The sequence below is a fragment of the Phaenicophaeus curvirostris genome, chromosome 18 (assembly GCF_032191515.1).
Source record: "Phaenicophaeus curvirostris isolate KB17595 chromosome 18, BPBGC_Pcur_1.0, whole genome shotgun sequence".
Lineage (NCBI taxonomy): Eukaryota > Metazoa > Chordata > Aves > Cuculiformes > Cuculidae > Phaenicophaeus > Phaenicophaeus curvirostris.
In genome coordinates, this window is record NC_091409.1 from 13297169 (window position 1) to 13305510 (window position 8342).

The window sequence follows — 8342 nt, forward strand, 5'->3', positions numbered from 1 at the left end:
CAACCCCATATGATGCCCTCATCACCTGGAGATTTGGTTTCCCACCACAATCTCTCTCTTATGAAGTGTTTTGTATGAAGTCCTGAATCTCTGGTTTGGGAGGGAGAGGCCACAAGTGAGTGGACCAAATTCTTCTCCAGGGTATGGAGTACAGGTTCTTGGATCTTTTCCTGCGTGAGCTGGAAGCAGAACCAGCCAAGGTCAGAGGTAAAGGTGTTTCGTGGCTGCCCTCCCCTCCACAGCACCCACTGCTTGCAGAATAAGGTGCCTTTTAAGCCCTGAAGAGCTCCTGCCTTGGCAGCGTTTTTAGCTACTGCATCCTTCCACTCCTGGGATTTTCAGCCTGTAAATGTGAGTTAAAATATGCACTAGTGGGAACTTCAGCGCCCTGTTCCTGCACCTGCCTGCCTACATCTCCTGGATGCTCCACTCAGAGGGGCAACAAGGCTGGGAGCAGGCTATGCTGGCAGCTTGAGAGAGGTTTTGGTGCAACAGTGAGCTAAGTGTCTTCTACATCCCAGGAAATATTGCTTTCTCCATGCTCTTGGCTCCCGTAGCATGAGCTGCACTCAAGCTTTCCCCTCCTGATCATAATGTAGGCTGATAGCCCTGTCATAGCAAGAGGCTGTGACGCCGGCTGACTCTGACGTGGCCCTGGGGTGTAACCGTGCAGGGGGTGTGCGCTGTGGCAGGGCTGTAACGGCATCGTGACACTGATGCCATAGGATGCGAGGTCATCAGGGCAAGACAATGATGGGCTGTGACAGCTCCTTCACAGGGAATGGCAGAAGTGACTGGAGAGCTCCTCAACATGATGCGGATGTGGGAAGAGCATAATGGCATTGCAGGACAAAGTGGTGTTTGTCATCTGTGTTGGGCAAAGAAATGGATGTAACAGGTACATTGAGTTGTGAGGACCCATCTCCTCCATCACCGACCTCCCTGTGTGATCATGGGCATGGCTCCAATGTTCAGCAAATGGTGGGGCCATAGCACCACATCCATGTTTGAGGCCATTCCCTCTTGTCCTGTCCCCAAGAAAGAAAAAAAAAGAAAAAAAATGGCCTCAAGCTCCACTAGGGGAGATTTAGGCTGAATATTAGGAAAAAATTGTTCATGGAAAGGGTCATTGGGCACTGGCAGAGGCTGCCCAGGGAGGGGGTTGAGTCACCTTCCCTGGAGGGGTTTAAGGGACAGGTGGACGAGGTGCTGAGGGACATGGTTTAGTGTTTGATAGGAATGGTTGGACTCGATGATCCGGTGGGTCTTTTCCAACCTGGTGATTCTATGATTCTATGATTCTAAGATTCTATGCTTCTATGTTGACCTTGCTTCCAGCAGAAGGCATGGGACTCGTGACCTGCAGAACTCTTACGGCTGTGATCTCCCTGAGGTTGTACTCTAAATCTTGACTTTGCTAAAGATCCTAGAAATTAATGTGTAAATTGAAATTCAGTTTGGTGCTCATGGCTCTGTGATGAGCAAACCAGACATCTTGATGTGCCTCTTTCTCCGTGGTTTCATCCAGGCACAAAGCAACACCACCCAATAGAAACGCCACCTGCAAACTCAGCTGGTCTTGGCTCAGTGTGACACGCCACTTTGGTTTCTTTGGATGGGGGCTTCCCTCAAAAGGAAATGTTCATGGCCCTTTTCACAGCAAGGACTCAACACCACCACCCCAGGGCACATGCTGTAAAGGTAAAGCTGAAAACAAGGTTCTCCTGAACATCCACAGCTCCTGCTCAGCCTGTGTCCCATTTTTACCCTCCTCGCCCAGGAGGGAACTGGGAGCTGATGGGAGCCTTGGGAGCATGGTCCTGCCCGTGTGCAAAGCTGATTTTCTGATCTTTCAGCCACAGAGAAGTTTGGAAGGGCATTTTTTTTGGAAAGACTTGCAGTTCAGATGCACACAAAATGCCTCTTGCAGAGACCATGAAAAGCAAGATACTAAAAAATGAAGCAACCTGAATATTCTTGGCTTTCTCCCTACTTCTGCCACCAATTTGCACAGTGAAATAGAGGTTTTACTTCGAGAACTATGCATTTTTAATAGATTTTATTTACATAATTTTTCTGTCTAATAAGATGGGTTTTAAATGCATTAACTGCAGCATAGTTCTTCAGACCTTTGGAGAAAAGAAGCTACAATAAAGATTCTTGTCTCCTAATGTTCTGGGTTTCAGGCAAAAATTATACTATAAGATAGTGCTTAAAAAAAAACCATAGTTCCACTGAACAAGAAAATCCAGTTAGAAAAAACTGTATTGGAAAACATCTATTTGCCCACAAAATAATGCAAAAATAATGAGTCCATATTCCTCTTTGATGTGTGTGGCACATGCTCCTTTAAGGAGAAATTCTGTATTTCAGAGATAGTGTGCATATCGTGGAATGAAACGGTTGTTATGGCAACAACTCTCAAAAGCAAGTACTTAACTGAGAAATGTGTTCCACATAGCCATAGAAAAATGAAAACATGAAAACAGAGACAGGAAGAATGGACAAACAGAAGCAGTATGAGATGGCAAAGCCATTTCTGATTTTCAAGCACCCAAAGAAGCGGCACTGAACCAGCTCTGGGGATTTTTGTGTGTGGCTGGTTTATTTTTTTAATTTAAAGCCAAAGTTTAAAGCTGCATCTGTTCCTGGAAGGTTTCATATGTCTTTTATTTGATGTGGGTGATCGCATAATTAAAAAGTGCCATAGTTTATTAGCCTGCTCTTATTGTTGGGGACCTAAGGGTGGGAGGCAGTCAGGCTGGTGTTTATTGGTGCTGCCCCAGCCCAGGGGCACAGGGAACTGTCACCCCAGGTGGCTGCATCTCCAGGATCCCTGGGATGGCTGAATCGAGCCCCCTATGGCTCAGAGTCTGTAATGGGGCAGTTAAGGAGCTCAGGAAGATCAGTTTGGGTTACCTCAAATATCAGAGGAGTTTTTATTCTTTTTTTTTTTCTATGCTGTTTCACTTTCTGGTTTCAGGACCTTCCATTTGTCCTGGAGGATTTTACTGAGACATGCACCTCTGAGGACACAGAGGCAAATACAGAATGAGAGGAAAGGAAATCAGGAAGGTTTTATCAAAAGTATATCATATTAGACTAATTTAATATCATTTTAATAGGAAAACAGAGAGGAGCGGAGGAGATAATCTATCCAGGATTAAACAAAATATTGCATACAGATCCTGAAGGGAAATTAATCTTTCAGTAGAGATTCTGGGAAGAATCTCTATTGAAGGAGTTACAGGACTCACAAAGTGGATGTGGATCAAGTTAAAGGGAAGGCTGTGCAGGACAAAGTTATCAGCCTAGAGAGCAGTGCTGGACGGAGCTGCTCAGGGACCAGCCTCGGGGGCTTCGTGCAAAAGTTAGGTGTGTGCTTATGAAATGGGGGATATGACAAAGTTAGAGGAGATTGGCAGTGCTGAGGGACTCCAGATTTCTATTCTGGAGATGCTGAAATGAATGTGAAACTAAACCAGGGTCTGACTGCAACATCTTCAGCCTCTCTTGCTTGTCCTGGGCTGAAGATATGACTAGATTTGGGCTCAGGAATGACACTTTTTTCCCAGGCAGGGACAGGCCAGGGGCATTCCTCTGCAGCGCTGAGAAGTGATCTGATCTCCAGATGATCATAGAATCACAGAATCATAGAATCACCAAGTTGGAAGAGACCCACCAGATCATGGAGTCCAACCATTCCTATCAAACACTAAACCATGCCCCTCAGCACCTCATCCACCCGTGCCTTAAACACCTCCAGGGAAGGTGACTCAACCCCCTCCCTGGGCAGCCTCTGCCAGGGACCAATGACCCTTTCCGTGAAAAATATTTTTCTGATGTCCAGCCTGAACCTCCCCGGCGGAGCTTGAGGCCATTCCCTCTCGTCCTGTCCCCTGTCACTTGGGAGAAGAGCCCAGCTCCCTCCTCTCCACAACCTCCTTTCAGGTAGTTGTAGAGAGCAATGAGGTCTCCCCTCAGCCTCCTCTTCTCCAGGCTAAACACCCCCAGCTCTCTATCCTCATAAGGCCTGGGATAGGGTCTAGGATGGGGTCTCGTGCAGGCAGTGGTGCTGTGACTGGTTGCTGCTGCACACTCTGCTGTGACTCACCACATGGAAGCACCCAGGGAGGATGAAGGGTCATCACTGGTGCATGGCATCTTCTGTTAAGTGATGCCAGGTACATCCACAGCTGGTGGGACCCCACTTGATACATCCCCAGGAGGAAAGGCAGCAAAAAATTCTGGGAAAATTGGGGATGGCATCACTTGGCATCATCACTCCTACACCTCACTGACCTCCTCAGATCAAATTTCTGAGGGTGTTGATGATCCTCAGGTTGATATCTAAGGCAGGGTGCATCTCACACAAGATCTCTCACTACAAAGACTTTCCTCTGAGCTATGTGTCCCTCTCCCTTTGTGACTGGTGGGAAGAGAAGGTGTCTTCCCACCAGAAGAGCTTAGGCATCCTAAGACAGTGTGTGAACTGGGAGGCTGACACCCCTCCAGAGCATTGATTCATCTCCATGGACTTTGCTGCAGCTCATTGCTAACCCCAAACTTCATCTGGGAGACGGATACAGTCTGACTGGATCAGGATTTATCCTGTGTTACATGTGACGAGTGAAGGACAGGATTTCTCAATCTAACCCACGGCTGCCGAATCCTCCTTTGCGCGTAAGTCACTTACATGTCCCAAAGGCAAAGCAAGAATTTGTAAATGAAAACTTTTTCAAATAAATCTTTTTGTAGGATTTACAAACCTTCTGATCGGATTTGTAACTCCAGACACAGATTTGTATACTTGCTGTGAGATTTGAAGGATTTAAAAATCCATCTCTTGACTTGTGAAACAATCCAGCAGTTTAGAAACCAGGTAGCTAAACCTAAGACTAAAAGCACACAGCACTTGGGCCTGAAGGTTTAGTGATGGGATTTATACATTAGAACAGGGAGATAATGTAACTCAGGTGTATTAAATCCTGATTTATTAACAAACTCAGAAGTAATAGCTTTACAAATAACTCCCAAGACATTTAAGAGAGCTTAACCCTTAGAGTACTTGCATTTGTCAGACTGACAGTGCCAAGCAATATGTTTAAATATACTGGGGGAAAATCAACTACACTGCAGACAAGCCCTGCAGCCCTTCTCTCCTCTGTTTCCTTCTCCTGCGGGAGCCAGGAGCAACTACTGAGGGTCTGGGAAGGGGCTTTCGCAGGTGCTGCAGGTATCCCTGGTGTGTTTCTGGGGTGCTTTTTGGTCCCATCGTGCTCAGACACTCATCGTGGCTCTGTGGGATGGGGTCTTGTCGTGTCCCTGACACGTCCCCGTGCCACCACGGTTTCTCTGCCTTTAGGGGAGTGATGGTTGGGCACAGAAACCTCTGCTGGGGAGGACTCTGAGATGTGGAGAGAGTGCTGGGAGCATGCAGGAACCAGGACAAGCTGCTTCCATTTTTGAGGGCTCTGTGAAAAAAAAGCCTCTTTCTGGGGATGCTCTCCCTGCATCACCTCTTTCTTGCTTCCAGCAGTTTCAGTTTCTTTTTTTTCCAGTTACCTCCTATCTAGGCTACATGGCTTTGAGCTTCTCAGGGGGTAGAGGTGGAGGATCTTAACTCTGGGATGATGAGGCAGGATTTCATCCAGGTGCTCAAGCAGTGTGTGTGCTCTCATGTCTTTAAATCTCCTGGGTTCAGCAATAACCAGAAGCTGATTTTTTCCTGATCACAATAAATCCTGCAGTAATTTTACCTTTGACAAACCTGTTTAAAGACAAAGGTTTTCACTGCAGAACCAGCAGTGAAAAAACCTCTCTTCTGGTTTATGCTAAATGTACAAGCGTAAAAATATGGCATTTCCAGACCAGTTGTAATTTTTAGGTAGAAAAACCATAATTACCTGGAGGAGGCTGACAGGGCTGCTAATTCCTCTTTCCTCTGGTGCCCTATTAGCTTTTTTTAGGATAATTGAGTTCTCATGGCAGTGGCATGACCCAGCGAGCAGCATGTTTTGGGATTGCCCTGGGCACCTGACAAGCTCCACGGGTATCCTAAGCCTTGTACAGGGAGTGAAGATCAGGGTGTTTTCAGCTGGTAAAAGAACTCGATGCTGTTTGTGTCCGGATTTGCTTGGTAGCAAAATGATCATTCATGACAGCTTGCTCCATTAATGGTATAAAGTGCACTAGAAAATGATTGTGAAAATAAAAGCTACTTCTTAATGAGAGAGCCAGGAGCAGCAGAAAAAGGCCAGAGCGCCGCATACAGGGGGAATGGGAATGGAAAAGGCACTTGACATCTCTTGTGGGTTCAGCTTGCATGAGCAATTAAACAGTTTTAAAACTTAACTCTTATTCCCTTTGGTGAGCTTTTCTCTCTTCCTTCTATTTGGATCTTCCATAAATGGCTGCTCATTATTTTCAGAACATTTTTCTATCCTACTTTGATCAGGATTGATTACACGTAGCATGGGAGCACCCAGAAACCAGCCACGGAGTGAATGTGGAGGGAGTCTTGCCTCCTGCTGAGGGCTGTGTTCCACTGCTCTGCCTGCAGCCACTGCAGCATCTCCTTGACCTCTCCAGGTTTTTACAAATATATTTGAGATTTGAAATGCGTTAGGGATGAAGTATCTGCTGTGCTTCCTTTTATGTCTTTCGATTTTGCATTTTTCACTTTAGACACTGAAAGGCATCAGGAAAGGTTTTCAGTTTATAACTCCCAAGTTGGCTGAGGTTTGTGGTGGACCAAAGCTCTAATTGAATAAAGCTTTTGGTCACCTCCTGAACTTCAACCACATCCTCAAGCTCAACTTTATTCAGGAAAGCTCTTAAGCGTGAGATAAACTTCCGAGAGTTTTCAGTGATTTGGTAAATTCCAAGTGCAGGGATGAGCTGCTCCTTTCTCCTGCAGAAACGCTCTATGAAGCTCTCATTGAAGGCAGAACTGATGTTGGTGTCTCTTTGTGAGCAGATAATTTTGTGGTCCCAGGCCAGGATTCAGCTCCTGAGGACACTATGGTGGCTGATGCCATCTTACCATCCATCCTGGACCTCTCTGTGTTGAGTCCTTCCCTACACTACATCGTCTTGAACACCATGGTTGCATGGGACAAGCAGAGGGACAGTTACTCTAACCTTGGCAGCAGGTAGGGAAGAAGAAGAAGTGGCGATGGTACTTATCGATTTAACCAGGAGCAGCTGGAGAGCTCTTGGGTCACCTGTGCACATCTGTCTACATCTGGACCACCTCCCAGCAATGACAGTGCAAACACCTGGGTGGATCCAGCAGCTCTGCTGGGCACTGCCTCTGCTTCCATCATCCCTCTTATGGTTTAGGTGACCAGGAGAAAGGAAAGGGTTAAAACCAGAGTAATTAATATGAGATGAGTGTTCATTACTATAAGACGTCTGTGTATCATTAAATTTCATTTGAGCTTTAATTAGACAATTTTTTTTTCATATAAAAGTCTTTGTTGTGTCAATTATTTGATTGACTATCATCTGGTTTCTGGGTTAGTGAAACCTGATCTGTTGTGAATGAATTTGTTTATCAGGGAAAAGGGACCAGGGGATGGAAAAAAAAATCAATTAAATGTCAGTGTGTGGTGTGACAAGCAGCATTTGATAGGGCTTTTAGTTTAATTGCTTGTATTTCATTAAGAGATGTATTTATCGAGAGAATGCTTCATTTTCAAAAGATCTTGGATGTCTTCTTGTTCGCTTCTGGCTTTTTAGGTACTCGTGTGCTATTCAAAACACACAGAGAACTCTCTTTTGAATTAGAAAATGTACTTTATTGTGTTATGTCTCAAGATTGTTACATCACTGTCGCACAGCACCAGCCTTTTGATGACATCCACATGCAAATTACAGGGGACAGGGTGCACGCCTATGTCATTTGAAAAGCTATCACCAAAGATCTGCCACCCCCTCTGCTGTTCTGTGGTCCATGGCCATGCTGTAAATAGTGTGTTAATCCTGAGAGTTTGTGTGTGGACGAAATGATTCAGCTCCCAGCACTGGGAATGTGTTTCAGAAGGGCTGTTTTAAATCTTTTAAAGGCTGTAAATCCCTTTGGGAGGAATGGTTTTCATTTGTGTTTTATTTGGATTCCAGCTCATCACTTGTGGTTGACAAAAATGGTAGGGGGCTGGCAGGCACCCCAATAATTCAGTGTGTTTGGCCTGAGCTGCTGCAGTGACATAGAGGCGTTGTTGGGAGCGTGTTCAGTCACACTGGAGCGCCGTGCTGAGAGCACCAAAGTTTATTTTGCTAACTTTCTGTTTATTTCTAATCCAGCCTAAAAACTGTGAGCAGATAAGCACGCAGCTGGG